The 20681-nt window shown below is 53.0% G+C and overlaps 1 long non-coding RNA gene across 3 annotated transcripts; it reads left to right on the forward strand.

The window, feature by feature from the left end:
• Positions 1-2188: 2188 nt before the first annotated feature.
• LOC127929194 (uncharacterized) lies at positions 2189-15414 on the forward strand. Of its 3 annotated transcripts, none has more exons than XR_008133779.1 (3): positions 2189-2390; positions 12278-12441; positions 15145-15414. It is a non-coding gene; the product is annotated as an uncharacterized LOC127929194 (long non-coding RNA). The 3 variants fall into 3 exon arrangements; XR_008133778.1 differs by lacking the exon at positions 2189-2390 and adding an exon at positions 3712-3989; XR_008133780.1 differs by lacking the exons at positions 2189-2390; positions 15145-15414 and adding exons at positions 3712-3989; positions 15032-15105.
• Positions 15415-20681: the final 5267 nt, after the last annotated feature.

Below are 20681 nucleotides of genomic sequence, written 5' to 3' on the forward strand. Positions count from 1 at the left end.
ATAGCAATAGCATTAGCACTGGTCTCTCCTCTGGGCCCCAGGTACAGCATCTGATAGCAATAGCATTAGCACTGGTCTCTCCTCTGGGCCCCTGCCAGGTACAGCATCTGATAGCAATAGCATTAGCACTGGTCTCTCCTCTGGGCCCCCAGGTACAGCATCTGATAGCAATAGCATTAGCACTGGTCTCTCCTCTGGGCCCCCGGTATAGCATCTGATAGCAATAGCATTAGCACTGGTCTCTCCTCTGGGCCCCCAGGTACAGCATCTGATAGCAATAGCATTAGCACTGGTCTCTCCTCTGGGCCCACAGGTACAGCATCTGATAGCAATAGCATTAGCACTGGTCTCTCCTCTGGGCCCCCGGTATAGCATCTGATAGCAATAGCATTAGCACTGGTCTCTCCTCTGGGCCCCTGCCAAGGTACAGCATCTGATAGCAATAGCATTAGCACTGGTCTCTCCTCTGGGCCCCCAGGTACAGCATCTGATAGCAATAGCATTAGCATTGGTCTCTCCTCTGGGCCCACAGGTACAGCATCTGATAGCAATAGCATTAGCACTGGTCTCTCCTCTGGGCCCCCAGGTACAGCATCTGATAGCAATAGCATTAGCACTGGTCTCTCCTCTGGGCCCCTGCCAAGGTACAGCATCTGATAGCAATAGCATTAGCATTGGTCTCTCCTCTGGGCCCACAGGTACAGCATCTGATAGCAATAGCATTAGCACTGGTCTCTCCTCTGGGCCCCCAGGTATAGCATCTGATAGCAATAGCATTAGCACTGGTCTCTCCTCTGGGCCCCTGCCAAGGTACAGCATCTGATAGCAATAGCATTAGCACTGGTCTCTCCTCTGGGCCCCTGCCAAGGTACAGCATCTGATAGCAATAGCATTAGCACTGGTCTCTCCTCTGGGCCCTGCCAAGGTACAGCATCTGATAGCAATAGCATTAGCACTGGTCTCTCCTCTGGGCCCCTGCCAAGGTACAGCATCTGATAGCAATAGCATTAGCACTGGTCTCTCCTCTGGGCCCCTGCCAAGGTACAGCATCTGATAGCAATAGCATTAGCACTGGTCTCTCCTCTGGGCCCCTGCCAAGGTACAGCATCTGATAGCAATAGCATTAGCACTGGTCTCTCCTCTGGGCCCCTGCCAAGGTACAGCATCTGATAGCAATAGCATTAGCACTGGTCTCTCCTCTGGGCCCCTGCCAAGGTACAGCATCTGATAGCAATAGCATTAGCACTGGTCTCTCCTCTGGGCCCCTGCCAAGGTACAGCATCTGATAGCAATAGCATTAGCACTGGTCTCTCCTCTGGGCCCCCCAAGGTACAGCATCTGATAGCAATAGCATTAGCACTGGTCTCTCCTCTGGGCCCCTGCCAGGTACAGCATCTGATAGCAATAGCATTAGCACTGGTCTCTCCTCTGGGCCCCTGCCAGGTACAGCATCTGATAGCAATAGCATTAGCACTGGTCTCTCCTCTGGGCCCCCCAAGGTACAGCATCTGATAGCAATAGCATTAGCACTGGTCTCTCCTCTGGGCCCCTGCCAAGGTACAGCATCTGATAGCAATAGCATTAGCACTGGTCTCTCCTCTGGGCCCCCAAGGTACAGCATCTGATAGCAATAGCATTAGCACTGGTCTCTCCTCTGGGCCCACAGGTACAGCATCTGATAGCAATAGCATTAGCACTGGTCTCTCCTCTGGGCCCCTGCCAAGGTACAGCATCTGATAGCAATAGCATTAGCACTGGTCTCTCCTCTGGGCCCCTCGAAGGTACACCATCTGATAGCAATAGCATTAGCACTGGTCTCTCCTCTGGGCCCCCGGTATAGCATCTGATAGCAATAGCATTAGCACTGGTCTCTCCTCTGGGCCCACAGGTACAGCATCTGATAGCAATAGCATTAGCACTGGTCTCTCCTCTGGGCCCACAGGTACAGCATCTGATAGCAATAGCATTAGCACTGGTCTCTCCTCTGGGCCCCTGCCAAGGTACAGCATCTGATAGCAATAGCATTAGCACTGGTCTCTCCTCTGGGCCCCCAGGTACAGCATCTGATAGCAATAGCATTAGCACTGGTCTCTCCTCTGGGCCCCTGCCAAGGTACAGCATCTGATAGCAATAGCATTAGCACTGGTCTCTCCTCTGGGCCCCCAGGTATAGCATCTGATAGCAATAGCATTAGCACTGGTCTCTCCTCTGGGCCCCTGCCAAGGTACAGCATCTGATAGCAATAGCATTAGCACTGGTCTCTCCTCTGGGCCCCTGCCAAGGTACAGCATCTGATAGCAATAGCATTAGCATTGGTCTCTCCTCTGGGCCCCCAGGTACAGCATCTGATAGCAATAGCATTAGCACTGGTCTCTCCTCTGGGCCCACAGGTACAGCATCTGATAGCAATAGCATTAGCACTGGTCTCTCCTCTGGGCCCCAGGTATAGCATCTGATAGCAATAGCATTAGCACTGGTCTCTCCTCTGGGCCCCCAGGTACAGCATCTGATAGCAATAGCATTAGCACTGGTCTCTCCTCTGGGCCCCCAGGTACAGCATCTGATAGCAATAGCATTAGCACTGGTCTCTCCTCTGGGCCCACAGGTACAGCATCTGATAGCAATAGCATTAGCACTGGTCTCTCCTCTGGGCCCCCGGTACAGCATCTGATAGCAATAGCATTAGCACTGGTCTCTCCTCTGGGCCCCGGTATAGCATCTGATAGCAATAGCATTAGCACTGGTCTCTCCTCTGGGCCCCTGCCAAGGTACAGCATCTGATAGCAATAGCATTAGCACTGGTCTCTCCTCTGGGCCCCCCAAGGTACAGCATCTGATAGCAATAGCATTAGCATTGGTCTCTCCTCTGGGCCCCCAGGTACAGCATCTGATAGCAATAGCATTAGCACTGGTCTCTCCTCTGGGCCCCCAGGTATAGCATCTGATAGCAATAGCATTAGCACTGGTCTCTCCTCTGGGCCCCTGCCAAGGTACAGCATCTGATAGCAATAGCATTAGCACTGGTCTCTCCTCTGGGCCCCCAGGTACAGCATCTGATAGCAATAGCATTAGCACTGGTCTCTCCTCTGGGCCCCCAGGTACAGCATCTGATAGCAATAGCATTAGCACTGGTCTCTCCTCTGGGCCCACAGGTACAGCATCTGATAGCAATAGCATTAGCACTGGTCTCTCCTCTGGGCCCCCGGTATAGCATCTGATAGCAATAGCATTAGCACTGGTCTCTCCTCTGGGCCCCCGGTATAGCATCTGATAGCAATAGCATTAGCACTGGTCTCTCCTCTGGGCCCCTGCCAAGGTACAGCATCTGATAGCAATAGCATTAGCACTGGTCTCTCCTCTGGGCCCCCAGGTACAGCATCTGATAGCAATAGCATTAGCACTGGTCTCTCCCTCTGCCCCCCAGGTACAGCATCTGATAGCAATAGCATTAGCACTGGTCTCTCCTCTGGGCCCCAGGTACAGCATCTGATAGCAATAGCATTAGCACTGGTCTCTCCTCTGGGCCCCCAGGTACAGCATCTGATAGCAATAGCATTAGCACTGGTCTCTCCTCTGGGCCCCTGCCAAGGTACAGCATCTGATAGCAATAGCATAGCAATAGCATTAGCACTGGTCTCTCCTCTGGGCCCTGCCAAGGTACAGCATCTGATAGCAATAGCATTAGCACTGGTCTCTCCTCTGGGCCCCCAGGTACAGCATCTGATAGCAATAGCATTAGCACTGGTCTCTCCTCTGGGCCCCCAGGTATAGCATCTGATAGCAATAGCATTAGCACTGGTCTCTCCTCTGGGCCCCTGCCAAGGTACAGCATCTGATAGCAATAGCATTAGCACTGGTCTCTCCTCTGGGCCCCTGCCAAGGTACAGCATCTGATAGCAATAGCATTAGCATTGGTCTCTCCTCTGGGCCCCCAGGTACAGCATCTGATAGCAATAGCATTAGCACTGGTCTCTCCTCTGGGCCCACAGGTACAGCATCTGATAGCAATAGCATTAGCACTGGTCTCTCCTCTGGGCCCCCGGTATAGCATCTGATAGCAATAGCATTAGCACTGGTCTCTCCTCTGGGCCCCTGCCAGGTACAGCATCTGATAGCAATAGCATTAGCACTGGTCTCTCCTCTGGGCCCCTGCCAAGGTACAGCATCTGATAGCAATAGCATTAGCACTGGTCTCTCCTCTGGGCCCCCAGGTACAGCATCTGATAGCAATAGCATTAGCACTGGTCTCTCCTCTGGGCCCCCAGGTACAGCATCTGATAGCAATAGCATTAGCACTGGTCTCTCCTCTGGGCCCACAGGTACAGCATCTGATAGCAATAGCATTAGCACTGGTCTCTCCTCTGGGCCCCCGGTATAGCATCTGATAGCAATAGCATTAGCACTGGTCTCTCCTCTGGGCCCCCCGGTACAGCATCTGATAGCAATAGCATTAGCACTGGTCTCTCCTCTGGGCCCCAGGTACAGCATCTGATAGCAATAGCATTAGCACTGGTCTCTCCTCTGGGCCCCCGGTATAGCATCTGATAGCAATAGCATTAGCACTGGTCTCTCCTCTGGGCCCCCAGGTACAGCATCTGATAGCAATAGCATTAGCACTGGTCTCTCCTCTGGGCCCCTGCCAAGGTACAGCATCTGATAGCAATAGCATTAGCATTGGTCTCTCCTCTGGGCCCCCAGGTACAGCATCTGATAGCAATAGCATTAGCACTGGTCTCTCCTCTGGGCCCCCAGGTATAGCATCTGATAGCAATAGCATTAGCACTGGTCTCTCCTCTGGGCCCCTGCCAAGGTACAGCATCTGATAGCAATAGCATTAGCACTGGTCTCTCCTCTGGGCCCCCAGGTACAGCATCTGATAGCAATAGCATTAGCACTGGTCTCTCCTCTGGGCCCCTGCCAAGGTACAGCATCTGATAGCAATAGCATTAGCATTGGTCTCTCCTCTGGGCCCACAGGTACAGCATCTGATAGCAATAGCATTAGCACTGGTCTCTCCTCTGGGCCCCTGCCAAGGTACAGCATCTGATAGCAATAGCATTAGCACTGGTCTCTCCTCTGGGCCCCTGCCAGGTACAGCATCTGATAGCAATAGCATTAGCACTGGTCTCTCCTCTGGGCCCCTGCCAAGGTACAGCATCTGATAGCAATAGCATTAGCACTGGTCTCTCCTCTGGGCCCCTGCCAAGGTACAGCATCTGATAGCAATAGCATTAGCACTGGTCTCTCCTCTGGGCCCCTGCCAAGGTACAGCATCTGATAGCAATAGCATTAGCACTGGTCTCTCCTCTGGGCCCACAGGTACAGCATCTGATAGCAATAGCATTAGCACTGGTCTCTCCTCTGGGCCCCCAGGTACAGCATCTGATAGCAATAGCATTAGCACTGGTCTCTCCTCTGGGCCCCTGCCAAGGTACAGCATCTGATAGCAATAGCATTAGCACTGGTCTCTCCTCTGGGCCCCCAGGTACAGCATCTGATAGCAATAGCATTAGCACTGGTCTCTCCTCTGGGCCCCCAAGGTACAGCATCTGATAGCAATAGCATTAGCACTGGTCTCTCCTCTGGGCCCACAGGTACAGCATCTGATAGCAATAGCATTAGCACTGGTCTCTCCTCTGGGCCCCCCAGGTACAGCATCTGATAGCAATAGCATTAGCACTGGTCTCTCCTCTGGGCCCCTGCCAAGGTACAGCATCTGATAGCAATAGCATTAGCACTGGTCTCTCCTCTGGGCCCCCAGGTACAGCATCTGATAGCAATAGCATTAGCACTGGTCTCTCCTCTGGGCCCCTGCCAAGGTACAGCATCTGATAGCAATAGCATTAGCACTGGTCTCTCCTCTGGGCCCCAGGTACAGCATCTGATAGCAATAGCATTAGCACTGGTCTCTCCTCTGGGCCCCAGGTATAGCATCTGATAGCAATAGCATTAGCACTGGTCTCTCCTCTGGGCCCCCAGGTACAGCATCTGATAGCAATAGCATTAGCACTGGTCTCTCCTCTGGGCCCCTGCCAAGGTACAGCATCTGATAGCAATAGCATTAGCACTGGTCTCTCCTCTGGGCCCACAGGTACAGCATCTGATAGCAATAGCATTAGCACTGGTCTCTCCTCTGGGCCCCAGGTATAGCATCTGATAGCAATAGCATTAGCACTGGTCTCTCCTCTGGGCCCCCCAGGTACAGCATCTGATAGCAATAGCATTAGCACTGGTCTCTCCTCTGGGCCCCCAGGTACAGCATCTGATAGCAATAGCATTAGCACTGGTCTCTCCTCTGGGCCCCCGGTATAGCATCTGATAGCAATAGCATTAGCATTGGTCTCTCCTCTGGGCCCACAGGTACAGCATCTGATAGCAATAGCATTAGCACTGGTCTCTCCTCTGGGCCCCCAGGTACAGCATCTGATAGCAATAGCATTAGCACTGGTCTCTCCTCTGGGCCCCTGCCAAGGTACAGCATCTGATAGCAATAGCATTAGCACTGGTCTCTCCTCTGGGCCCCCGGTATAGCATCTGATAGCAATAGCATTAGCATTGGTCTCTCCTCTGGGCCCACAGGTACAGCATCTGATAGCAATAGCATTAGCACTGGTCTCTCCTCTGGGCCCCTGCCAAGGTACAGCATCTGATAGCAATAGCATTAGCACTGGTCTCTCCTCTGGGCCCCTGCCAAGGTACAGCATCTGATAGCAATAGCATTAGCACTGGTCTCTCCTCTGGGCCCCAGGTACAGCATCTGATAGCAATAGCATTAGCACTGGTCTCTCCTCTGGGCCCCCAGGTACAGCATCTGATAGCAATAGCATTAGCACTGGTCTCTCCTCTGGGCCCCTGCCAAGGTACAGCATCTGATAGCAATAGCATTAGCATTGGTCTCTCCTCTGGGCCCCCAGGTACAGCATCTGATAGCAATAGCATTAGCACTGGTCTCTCCTCTGGGCCCCCAGGTACAGCATCTGATAGCAATAGCATTAGCACTGGTCTCTCCTCTGGGCCCCCAGGTACAGCATCTGATAGCAATAGCATTAGCACTGGTCTCTCCTCTGGGCCCCTGGCAAGGTACAGCATCTGATAGCAATAGCATTAGCACTGGTCTCTCCTCTGGGCCCCCAGGTACAGCATCTGATAGCAATAGCATTAGCACTGGTCTCTCCTCTGGGCCCCTGCCAAGGTACAGCATCTGATAGCAATAGCATTAGCACTGGTCTCTCCTCTGGGCCCCCAGGTACAGCATCTGATAGCAATAGCATTAGCACTGGTCTCTCCTCTGGGCCCCCAGGTACAGCATCTGATAGCAATAGCATTAGCACTGGTCTCTCCTCTGGGCCCACAGGTACAGCATCTGATAGCAATAGCATTAGCACTGGTCTCTCCTCTGGGCCCCTGCCAAGGTACAGCATCTGATAGCAATAGCATTAGCACTGGTCTCTCCTCTGGGCCCCCAGGTACAGCATCTGATAGCAATAGCATTAGCACTGGTCTCTCCTCTGGGCCCCCAGGTACAGCATCTGATAGCAATAGCATTAGCACTGGTCTCTCCTCTGGGCCCACAGGTACAGCATCTGATAGCAATAGCATTAGCACTGGTCTCTCCTCTGGGCCCCGGTACAGCATCTGATAGCAATAGCATTAGCACTGGTCTCTCCTCTGGGCCCCACAGGTACAGCATCTGATAGCAATAGCATTAGCACTGGTCTCTCCTCTGGGCCCCCAAGGTACAGCATCTGATAGCAATAGCATTAGCACTGGTCTCTCCTCTGGGCCCACAGGTACAGCATCTGATAGCAATAGCATTAGCACTGGTCTCTCCTCTGGGCCCCCGGTATAGCATCTGATAGCAATAGCATTAGCACTGGTCTCTCCTCTGGGCCCCTGCCAAGGTACAGCATCTGATAGCAATAGCATTAGCACTGGTCTCTCCTCTGGGCCCCCAGGTACAGCATCTGATAGCAATAGCATTAGCACTGGTCTCTCCTCTGGGCCCCCAGGTACAGCATCTGATAGCAATAGCATTAGCACTGGTCTCTCCTCTGGGCCCCCAGGTACAGCATCTGATAGCAATAGCATTAGCACTGGTCTCTCCTCTGGGCCCCCAGGTACAGCATCTGATAGCAATAGCATTAGCACTGGTCTCTCCTCTGGGCCCCCGGTACAGCATCTGATAGCAATAGCATTAGCACTGGTCTCTCCTCTGGGCCCCTGCCAAGGTACAGCATCTGATAGCAATAGCATTAGCACTGGTCTCTCCTCTGGGCCCACAGGTACAGCATCTGATAGCAATAGCATTAGCACTGGTCTCTCCTCTGGGCCCCGGTATAGCATCTGATAGCAATAGCATTAGCACTGGTCTCTCCCTGGGCCCCTGCCAAGGTACAGCATCTGATAGCAATAGCATTAGCACTGGTCTCTCCTCTGGGCCCCTGCCAGGTACAGCATCTGATAGCAATAGCATTAGCACTGGTCTCTCCTCTGGGCCCCCAGGTACAGCATCTGATAGCAATAGCATTAGCACTGGTCTCTCCTCTGGGCCCCAGGTACAGCATCTGATAGCAATAGCATTAGCACTGGTCTCTCCTCTGGGCCCCTGCCAAGGTACAGCATCTGATAGCAATAGCATTAGCACTGGTCTCTCCTCTGGGCCCCCAGGTACAGCATCTGATAGCAATAGCATTAGCACTGGTCTCTCCTCTGGGCCCCCCCAAGGTACAGCATCTGATAGCAATAGCATTAGCACTGGTCTCTCCTCTGGGCCCCCCAAGGTACAGCATCTGATAGCAATAGCATTAGCACTGGTCTCTCCTCTGGGCCCTGCCAGGTACAGCATCTGATAGCAATAGCATTAGCACTGGTCTCTCCTCTGGGCCCCTGCCAAGGTACAGCATCTGATAGCAATAGCATTAGCACTGGTCTCTCCTCGGCCCCTGCCAAGGTACAGCATCTGATAGCAATAGCATTAGCACTGGTCTCTCCTCTGGGCCCTGCCAAGGTACAGCATCTGATAGCAATAGCATTAGCACTGGTCTCTCCTCTGGGCCCCTGCCAAGGTACAGCATCTGATAGCAATAGCATTAGCACTGGTCTCTCCTCTGGGCCCCTGCCAAGGTACAGCATCTGATAGCAATAGCATTAGCACTGGTCTCTCCTCTGGGCCCCCAGGTACAGCATCTGATAGCAATAGCATTAGCACTGGTCTCTCCTCTGGGCCCACAGGTACAGCATCTGATAGCAATAGCATTAGCACTGGTCTCTCCTCTGGGCCCCTGCCAAGGTACAGCATCTGATAGCAATAGCATTAGCACTGGTCTCTCCTCTGGGCCCCTGCCAAGGTACAGCATCTGATAGCAATAGCATTAGCACTGGTCTCTCCTCTGGGCCCCCGGTATAGCATCTGATAGCAATAGCATTAGCACTGGTCTCTCCTCTGGGCCCCCAGGTACAGCATCTGATAGCAATAGCATTAGCACTGGTCTCTCCTCTGGGCCCACAGGTACAGCATCTGATAGCAATAGCATTAGCACTGGTCTCTCCTCTGGGCCCCCGGTATAGCATCTGATAGCAATAGCATTAGCACTGGTCTCTCCACTGGGCCCCTGCCAAGGTACAGCATCTGATAGCAATAGCATTAGCACTGGTCTCTCCTCTGGGCCCCCAGGTACAGCATCTGATAGCAATAGCATTAGCACTGGTCTCTCCTCTGGGCCCCCAGGTACAGCATCTGATAGCAATAGCATTAGCACTGGTCTCTCCTCTGGGCCCACAGGTACAGCATCTGATAGCAATAGCATTAGCACTGGTCTCTCCTCTGGGCCCCTGCCAAGGTACAGCATCTGATAGCAATAGCATTAGCACTGGTCTCTCCTCTGGGCCCCCGGTATAGCATCTGATAGCAATAGCATTAGCACTGGTCTCTCCTCTGGGCCCCCAGGTACAGCATCTGATAGCAATAGCATTAGCACTGGTCTCTCCTCTGGGCCCACAGGTACAGCATCTGATAGCAATAGCATTAGCACTGGTCTCTCCTCTGGGCCCCCGGTATAGCATCTGATAGCAATAGCATTAGCACTGGTCTCTCCTCTGGGCCCCTGCCAAGGTACAGCATCTGATAGCAATAGCATTAGCACTGGTCTCTCCTCTGGGCCCCTGCCAAGGTACAGCATCTGATAGCAATAGCATTAGCACTGGTCTCTCCTCTGGGCCCACAGGTACAGCATCTGATAGCAATAGCATTAGCACTGGTCTCTCCTCTGGGCCCCCGGTATAGCATCTGATAGCAATAGCATTAGCACTGGTCTCTCCTCTGGGCCCCCAGGTACAGCATCTGATAGCAATAGCATTAGCACTGGTCTCTCCTCTGGGCCCCCAGGTACAGCATCTGATAGCAATAGCATTAGCACTGGTCTCTCCTCTGTATAGCATCTGATAGCAATAGCATTAGCACTGGTCTCTCCTCTGGGCCCCCAGGTACAGCATCTGATAGCAATAGCATTAGCACTGGTCTCTCCTCTGGGCCCACAGGTACAGCATCTGATAGCAATAGCATTAGCACTGGTCTCTCCTCTGGGCCCCAGGTACAGCATCTGATAGCAATAGCATTAGCACTGGTCTCTCCTCTGGGCCCCTGCCAAGGTACAGCATCTGATAGCAATAGCATTAGCACTGGTCTCTCCTCTGGGCCCACAGGTACAGCATCTGATAGCAATAGCATTAGCACTGGTCTCTCCTCTGGGCCCCCAGGTACAGCATCTGATAGCAATAGCATTAGCACTGGTCTCTCCTCTGGGCCCCCAAGGTACAGCATCTGATAGCAATAGCATTAGCACTGGTCTCTCCTCTGGGCCCCTGCCAAGGTACAGCATCTGATAGCAATAGCATTAGCACTGGTCTCTCCTCTGGGCCCCTGCCAAGGTACAGCATCTGATAGCAATAGCATTAGCACTGGTCTCTCCTCTGGGCCCCTGCCAAGGTACAGCATCTGATAGCAATAGCATTAGCACTGGTCTCTCCTCTGGGCCCCTGCCAGGTACAGCATCTGATAGCAATAGCATTAGCACTGGTCTCTCCTCTGGGCCCCTGCCAAGGTACAGCATCTGATAGCAATAGCATTAGCACTGGTCTCTCCTCGGCCCCTGCCAAGGTACAGCATCTGATAGCAATAGCATTAGCATTGGTCTCTCCTCTGGGCCCCCAAGGTACAGCATCTGATAGCAATAGCATTAGCACTGGTCTCTCCTCGGCCCCTGCCAAGGTACAGCATCTGATAGCAATAGCATTAGCACTGGTCTCTCCTCTGGGCCCCTGCCAAGGTACAGCATCTGATAGCAATAGCATTAGCACTGGTCTCTCCTCGGCCCCTGCCAAGGTACAGCATCTGATAGCAATAGCATTAGCATTGGTCTCTCCTCTGGGCCCCAAGGTACAGCATCTGATAGCAATAGCATTAGCACTGGTCTCTCCTCTGGGCCCCTGCCAAGGTACAGCATCTGATAGCAATAGCATTAGCACTGGTCTCTCCTCTGGGCCCCTGCCAAGGTACAGCATCTGATAGCAATAGCATTAGCACTGGTCTCTCCTCTGGGCCCCTGCCAAGGTACAGCATCTGATAGCAATAGCATTAGCACTGGTCTCTCCTCTGGGCCCACAGGTACAGCATCTGATAGCAATAGCATTAGCACTGGTCTCTCCTCTGGGCCCCTGCCAAGGTACAGCATCTGATAGCAATAGCATTAGCACTGGTCTCTCCTCTGGGCCCCTGCCAAGGTACAGCATCTGATAGCAATAGCATTAGCACTGGTCTCTCCTCTGGGCCCCTGCCAAGGTACAGCATCTGATAGCAATAGCATTAGCACTGGTCTCTCCTCTGGGCCCCCGGTATAGCATCTGATAGCAATAGCATTAGCACTGGTCTCTCCTCTGGGCCCCAGGTACAGCATCTGATAGCAATAGCATTAGCACTGGTCTCTCCTCTGGGCCCACAGGTACAGCATCTGATAGCAATAGCATTAGCACTGGTCTCTCCTCTGGGCCCCTGCCAAGGTACAGCATCTGATAGCAATAGCATTAGCATTGGTCTCTCCTCTGGGCCCCCAGGTACAGCATCTGATAGCAATAGCATTAGCACTGGTCTCTCCTCTGGGCCCCTGCCAAGGTACAGCATCTGATAGCAATAGCATTAGCACTGGTCTCTCCTCTGGGCCCCCGGTATAGCATCTGATAGCAATAGCATTAGCACTGGTCTCTCCTCTGGGCCCCTGCCAAGGTACAGCATCTGATAGCAATAGCATTAGCACTGGTCTCTCCTCGGCCCCTGCCAAGGTACAGCATCTGATAGCAATAGCATTAGCATTGGTCTCTCCTCTGGGCCCCCAGGTACAGCATCTGATAGCAATAGCATTAGCACTGGTCTCTCCTCTGGGCCCACAGGTACAGCATCTGATAGCAATAGCATTAGCACTGGTCTCTCCTCTGGGCCCCCGGTATAGCATCTGATAGCAATAGCATTAGCACTGGTCTCTCCTCTGGGCCCCCGGTATAGCATCTGATAGCAATAGCATTAGCACTGGTCTCTCCTCTGGGCCCCCGGTATAGCATCTGATAGCAATAGCATTAGCACTGGTCTCTCCTCTGGGCCCACAGGTACAGCATCTGATATCAATAGCCTTAGCACTGGTCTCTCCTCTGGGCCCCAGGTACAGCATCTGATAGCAATAGCATTCGCACTGGTCTCTCCTCTGGGCCCCCGGTATAGCATCTGATAGCAATAGCATTAGCACTGGTATCTCCTCTGGGCCCCTGCCAAGGTACAGCATCTGATAGCAATAGCATTAGCACTGCATTAGCACTGGTCTCTCCTCTGGGCCCCTGCCAAGGTACAGCATCTGATAGCAATAGCATTAGCATTGGTCTCTCCTCTGGGCCCCCAGGTACAGCATCTGATAGCAATAGCATTAGCACTGGTCTCTCCTCTGGGCCCCCAGGTATAGCATCTGATAGCAATAGCATTAGCACTGGTCTCTCCTCTGGGCCCCTGCCATGGTACAGCATCTGATAGCAATAGCATTAGCACTGGTCTCTCCTCTGGGCCCCTGCCAAGGTACAGCATCTGATAGCAATAGCATTAGCATTGGTCTCTCCTCTGGGCCCCCAGGTACAGCATCTGATAGCAATAGCATTAGCACTGGTCTCTCCTCTGGGCCCACAGGTACAGCATCTGATAGCAATAGCATTAGCACTGGTCTCTCCTCTGGGCCCCCGGTATAGCATCTGATAGCAATAGCATTAGCACTGGTCTCTCCTCTGGGCCCCCAGGTACAGCATCTGATAGCAATAGCATTAGCACTGGTCTCTCCTCTGGGCCCCTGCCAGGTACAGCATCTGATAGCAATAGCATTAGCATTGGTCTCTCCTCTGGGCCCCAGGTACAGCATCTGATAGCAATAGCATTAGCACTGGTCTCTCCTCTGGGCCCACAGGTACAGCATCTGATAGCAATAGCATTAGCACTGGTCTCTCCTCTGGGCCCCAGGTACAGCATCTGATAGCAATAGCATTAGCACTGGTCTCTCCTCTGGGCCCCCAGGTATAGCATCTGATAGCAATAGCATTAGCACTGGTCTCTCCTCTGGGCCCCTGCCAAGGTACAGCATCTGATAGCAATAGCATTAGCACTGGTCTCTCCTCTGGGCCCCTGCCAAGGTACAGCATCTGATAGCAATAGCATTAGCACTGGTCTCTCCTCTGGGCCCCCAGGTACAGCATCTGATAGCAATAGCATTAGCACTGGTCTCTCTCCTCTGGGCCCCCAGGTATAGCATCTGATAGCAATAGCATTAGCACTGGTCTCTCCTCTGGGCCCCCCAAGGTACAGCATCTGATAGCAATAGCATTAGCACTGGTCTCTCCTCCTGGGCCCCTGCCAAGGTACAGCATCTGATAGCAATAGCATTAGCATTGGTCTCTCCTCTGGGCCCCCAGGTACAGCATCTGATAGCAATAGCATTAGCACTGGTCTCTCCTCTGGGCCCCAGGTACAGCATCTGATAGCAATAGCATTAGCACTGGTCTCTCCTCTGGGCCCCAGGTACAGCATCTGATAGCAATAGCATTAGCACTGGTCTCTCCTCTGGGCCCCCCAAGGTACAGCATCTGATAGCAATAGCATTAGCACTGGTCTCTCCTCTGGGCCCCTGCCAAGGTACAGCATCTGATAGCAATAGCATTAGCATTGGTCTCTCCTCTGGGCCCCCAGGTACAGCATCTGATAGCAATAGCATTAGCACTGGTCTCTCCTCTGGGCCCCTGCCAAGGTACAGCATCTGATAGCAATAGCATTAGCATTGGTCTCTCCTCTGGGCCCACAGGTACAGCATCTGATAGCAATAGCATTAGCACTGGTCTCTCCTCTGGGCCCCCGGTATAGCATCTGATAGCAATAGCATTAGCACTGGTCTCTCCTCTGGGCCCCCAGGTACAGCATCTGATAGCAATAGCATTAGCACTGGTCTCTCCTCTGGGCCCACAGGTACAGCATCTGATAGCAATAGCATTAGCACTGGTCTCTCCTCTGGGCCCCCGGTATAGCATCTGATAGCAATAGCATTAGCACTGGTCTCTCCTCTGGGCCCCAGGTACAGCATCTGATAGCAATAGCATTAGCACTGGTCTCTCCTCTGGGCCCCTGCCAAGGTACAGCATCTGATAGCAATAGCATTAGCATTGGTCTCTCCTCTGGGCCCCAGGTACAGCATCTGATAGCAATAGCATTAGCACTGGTCTCTCCTCTGGGCCCCCAGGTATAGCATCTGATAGCAATAGCATTAGCACTGGTCTCTCCTCTGGGCCCTGCCAAGGTACAGCATCTGATAGCAATAGCATTAGCACTGGTCTCTCCTCTGGGCCCCCAGGTACAGCATCTGATAGCAATAGCATTAGCACTGGTCTCTCCTCTGGGCCCCCCAAGGTACAGCATCTGATAGCAATAGCATTAGCATTGGTCTCTCCTCTGGGCCCCAAGGTACAGCATCTGATAGCAATAGCATTAGCACTGGTCTCTCCTCGGCCCCTGCCAAGGTACAGCATCTGATAGCAATAGCATTAGCACTGGTCTCTCCTCTGGGCCCCTGCCAGGTACAGCATCTGATAGCAATAGCATTAGCACTGGTCTCTCCTCGGCCCCTGCCAAGGTACAGCATCTGATAGCAATAGCATTAGCATTGGTCTCTCCTCTGGGCCCCCAGGTACAGCATCTGATAGCAATAGCATTAGCACTGGTCTCTCCTCTGGGCCCCTGCCAAGGTACAGCATCTGATAGCAATAGCATTAGCACTGGTCTCTCCTCTGGGCCCCCAGGTACAGCATCTGATAGCAATAGCATTAGCACTGGTCTCTCCTCTGGGCCCCCAGGTACAGCATCTGATAGCAATAGCATTAGCACTGGTCTCTCCTCTGGGCCCCCAGGTACAGCATCTGATAGCAATAGCATTAGCACTGGTCTCTCCTCTGGGCCCACAGGTACAGCATCTGATAGCAATAGCATTAGCACTGGTCTCTCCTCTGGGCCCCCAGGTACAGCATCTGATAGCAATAGCATTAGCACTGGTCTCTCCTCTGGGCCCCTGCCAAGGTACAGCATCTGATAGCAATAGCATTAGCACTGGTCTCTCCTCTGGGCCCCCAGGTACAGCATCTGATAGCAATAGCATTAGCACTGGTCTCTCCTCTGGGCCCCTGCCAAGGTACAGCATCTGATAGCAATAGCATTAGCACTGGTCTCTCCTCTGGGCCCCTGCCAAGGTACAGCATCTGATAGCAATAGCATTAGCACTGGTCTCTCCTCTGGGCCCCCAGGTACAGCATCTGATAGCAATAGCATTAGCACTGGTCTCTCCTCTGGGCCCCCAGGTATAGCATCTGATAGCAATAGCATTAGCACTGGTCTCTCCTCTGGGCCCACAGGTACAGCATCTGATAGCAATAGCATTAGCACTGGTCTCTCCTCTGGGCCCCCAGGTACAGCATCTGATAGCAATAGCATTAGCACTGGTCTCTCCTCTGGGCCCCCAGGTACAGCATCTGATAGCAATAGCATTAGCACTGGTCTCTCCTCTGGGCCCCCGGTATAGCATCTGATAGCAATAGCATTAGCACTGGTCTCTCCTCTGGGCCCCCAGGTACAGCATCTGATAGCAATAGCATTAGCACTGGTCTCTCCTCTGGGCCCACAGGTACAGCATCTGATAGCAATAGCATTAGCACTGGTCTCTCCTCTGGGCCCCCGGTACAGCATCTGATAGCAATAGCATTAGCACTGGTCTCTCCTCTGGGCCCTGCCAAGGTACAGCATCTGATAGCAATAGCATTAGCACTGGTCTCTCCTCTGGGCCCCTGCCAAGGTACAGCATCTGATAGCAATAGCATTAGCACTGGTCTCTCCTCTGGGCCCACAGGTACAGCATCTGATAGCAATAGCATTAGCACTGGTCTCTCCTCTGGGCCCCCGGTATAGCATCTGATAGCAATAGCATTAGCACTGGTCTCTCCTCTGGGCCCCTGCCAAGGTACAGCATCTGATAGCAATAGCATTAGCACTGGTCTCTCCTCTGGGCCCCCAGGTACAGCATCTGATAGCAATAGCATTAGCACTGGTCTCTCCTCTGGGCCCCCGGTATAGCATCTGATAGCAATAGCATTAGCACTGGTCTCTCCTCTGGGCCCCCAGGTACAGCATCTGATAGCAATAGCATTAGCACTGGTCTCTCCTCTGGGCCCACAGGTACAGCATCTGATAGCAATAGCATTAGCACTGGTCTCTCCTCTGGGCCCCCGGTATAGCATCTGATAGCAATAGCATTAGCACTGGTCTCTCCTCTGGGCCCCTGCCAAGGTACAGCATCTGATAGCAATAGCATTAGCACTGGTCTCTCCTCTGGGCCCACAGGTACAGCATCTGATAGCAATAGCATTAGCACTGGTCTCTCCTCTGGGCCCCCGGTATAGCATCTGATAGCAATAGCATTAGCACTGGTCTCTCCTCTGGGCCCCCAGGTACAGCATCTGATAGCAATAGCATTAGCACTGGTCTCTCCTCTGGGCCCCCAGGTACAGCATCTGATAGCAATAGCATTAGCATTGGTCTCTCCTCTGGGCCCACAGGTACAGCATCTGATAGCAATAGCATTAGCACTGGTCTCTCCTCTGGGCCCCTGCCAAGGTACAGCATCTGATAGCAATAGCATTAGCACTGGTCTCTCCTCTGGGCCCCCAGGTACAGCATCTGATAGCAATAGCATTAGCACTGGTCTCTCCTCTGGGCCCCTGCCAAGGTACAGCATCTGATAGCAATAGCATTAGCACTGGTCTCTCCTCTGGGCCCACAGGTACAGCATCTGATAGCAATAGCATTAGCACTGGTCTCTCCTCTGGGCCCCCGGTATAGCATCTGATAGCAATAGCATTAGCACTGGTCTCTCCTCTGGGCCCCTGCCAAGGTACAGCATCTGATAGCAATAGCATTAGCACTGGTCTCTCCTCTGGGCCCCCAGGTACAGCATCTGATAGCAATAGCATTAGCACTGGTCTCTCCTCTGGGCCCCCGGTATAGCATCTGATAGCAATAGCATTAGCATTGGTCTCTCCTCTGGGCCCACAGGTACAGCATCTGATAGCAATAGCATTAGCACTGGTCTCTCCTCTGGGCCCCTGCCAAGGTACAGCATCTGATAGCAATAGCATTAGCACTGGTCTCTCCTCTGGGCCCCCAGGTACAGCATCTGATAGCAATAGCATTAGCACTGGTCTCTCCTCTGGGCCCCAGGTACAGCATCTGATAGCAATAGCATTAGCACTGGTCTCTCCTCTGGGCCCCCGGTACAGCATCTGATAGCAATAGCATTAGCACTGGTCTCTCCTCTGGGCCCCTGCCAAGGTACAGCATCTGATAGCAATAGCATTAGCACTGGTCTCTCCTCTGGGCCCCCAGGTACAGCATCTGATAGCAATAGCATTAGCACTGGTCTCTCCTCTGGGCCCCCGGTATAGCATCTGATAGCAATAGCATTAGCACTGGTCTCTCCTCTGGGCCCCCAGGTACAGCATCTGATAGCAATAGCATTAGCACTGGTCTCTCCTCTGGGCCCCCAGGTACAGCATCTGATAGCAATAGCATTAGCACTGGTCTCTCCTCTGGGCCCCCGGTATAGCATCTGATAGCAATAGCATTAGCATTGGTCTCTCCTCTGGGCCCACAGGTACAGCATCTGATAGCAATAGCATTAGCACTGGTCTCTCCTCTGGGCCCCTGCCAAGGTACAGCATCTGATAGCAATAGCATTAGCACTGGTCTCTCCTCTGGGCCCCCAGGTACAGCATCTGATAGCAATAGCATTAGCACTGGTCTCTCCTCTGGGCCCCCGGTATAGCATCTGATAGCAATAGCATTAGCACTGGTCTCTCCTCTGGGCCCCCGGTATAGCATCTGATAGCAATAGCATTAGCACTGGTCTCTCCTCTGGGCCCCTGCCAAGGTACAGCATCTGATAGCAATAGCATTAGCACTGGTCTCTCCTCTGGGCCCCCAGGTACAGCATCTGATAGCAATAGCATTAGCACTGGTCTCTCCTCTGGGCCCCCAGGTACAGCATCTGATAGCAATAGCATTAGCACTGGTCTCTCCTCTGGGCCCACAGGTACAGCATCTGATAGCAATAGCATTAGCACTGGTCTCTCCTCTGGGCCCCCGGTACAGCATCTGATAGCAATAGCATTAGCACTGGTCTCTCCTCTGGGCCCTGCCAAGGTACAGCATCTGATAGCAATAGCATTAGCACTGGTCTCTCCTCTGGGCCCCTGCCAAGGTACAGCATCTGATAGCAATAGCATTAGCACTGGTCTCTCCTCTGGGCCCACAGGTACAGCATCTGATAGCAATAGCATTAGCACTGGTCTCTCCTCTGGGCCCCAGGTACAGCATCTGATAGCAATAGCATTAGCACTGGTCTCTCCTCTGGGCCCACAGGTACAGCATCTGATAGCAATAGCATTAGCACTGGTCTCTCCTCTGGGCCCCCAGGTACAGCATCTGATAGCAATAGCATTAGCACTGGTCTCTCCTCTGGGCCCCCAGGTACAGCATCTGATAGCAATAGCATTAGCACTGGTCTCTCCTCTGGGCCCACAGGTACAGCATCTGATAGCAATAGCATTAGCACTGGTCTCTCCTCTGGGCCCCGGTATAGCATCTGATAGCAATAGCATTAGCACTGGTCTCTCCTCTGGGCCCCTGCCAGGTACAGCATCTGATAGCAATAGCATTAGCACTGGTCTCTCCTCTGGGCCCCTGCCAAGGTACAGCATCTGATAGCAATAGCATTAGCACTGGTCTCTCCTCTGGGCCCCAGGTACAGCATCTGATAGCAATAGCATTAGCACTGGTCTCTCCTCTGGGCCCCAGGTACAGCATCTGATAGCAATAGCATTAGCACTGGTCTCTCCTCTGGGCCCACAGGTACAGCATCTGATAGCAATAGCATTAGCACTGGTCTCTCCTCTGGGCCCCTGCCAAGGTACAGCATCTGATAGCAATAGCATTAGCACTGGTCTCTCCTCTGGGCCCCCAGGTACAGCATCTGATAGCAATAGCATTAGCACTGGTCTCTCCTCTGGGCCCCCAGGTACAGCATCTGATAGCAATAGCATTAGCACTGGTCTCTCCTCTGGGCCCCGGTATAGCATCTGATAGCAATAGCATTAGCACTGGTCTCTCCTCTGGGCCCCTGCCAAGGTACAGCATCTGATAGCAATAGCATTAGCACTGGTCTCTCCTCTGGGCCCCTGCCAAGGTACAGCATCTGATAGCAATAGCATTAGCACTGGTCTCTCCTCTGGGCCCACAGGTACAGCATCTGATAGCAATAGCATTAGCACTGGTCTCTCCTCTGGGCCCCCAGGTACAGCATCTGATAGCAATAGCATTAGCACTGGTCTCTCCTCTGGGCCCACAGGTACAGCATCTGATAGCAATAGCATTAGCACTGGTCTCTCCTCTGGGCCCCCAGGTACAGCATCTGATAGCAATAGCATTAGCACTGGTCTCTCCTCTGGGCCCCTGCCAAGGTACAGCATCTGATAGCAATAGCATTAGCACTGGTCTCTCCTCTGGGCCCCTGCCAAGGTACAGCATCTGATAGCAATAGCATTAGCACTGGTCTCTCCTCTGGGCCCACAGGTACAGCATCTGATAGCAATAGCATTAGCACTGGTCTCTCCTCTGGGCCCCCAGGTACAGCATCTGATAGCAATAGCATTAGCACTGGTCTCTCCTCTGGGCCCACAGGTACAGCATCTGATAGCAATAGCATTAGCACTGGTCTCTCCTCTGGGCCCCTGCCAAGGTACAGCATCTGATAGCAATAGCATTAGCACTGGTCTCTCCTCTGGGCCCCAGGTACAGCATCTGATAGCAATAGCATTAGCACTGGTCTCTCCTCTGGGCCCCCAGGTACAGCATCTGATAGCAATAGCATTAGCACTGGTCTCTCCTCTGGGCCCCCAGGTACAGCATCTGATAGCAATAGCATTAGCACTGGTCTCTCCTCTGGGCCCCGGTATAGCATCTGATAGCAATAGCATTAGCATTGGTCTCTCCTCTGGGCCCCAGGTACAGCATC

This window comes from Oncorhynchus keta, unplaced genomic scaffold (genome assembly GCF_023373465.1).
Source record: "Oncorhynchus keta strain PuntledgeMale-10-30-2019 unplaced genomic scaffold, Oket_V2 Un_scaffold_5695_pilon_pilon, whole genome shotgun sequence".
NCBI lineage: Eukaryota > Metazoa > Chordata > Actinopteri > Salmoniformes > Salmonidae > Oncorhynchus > Oncorhynchus keta.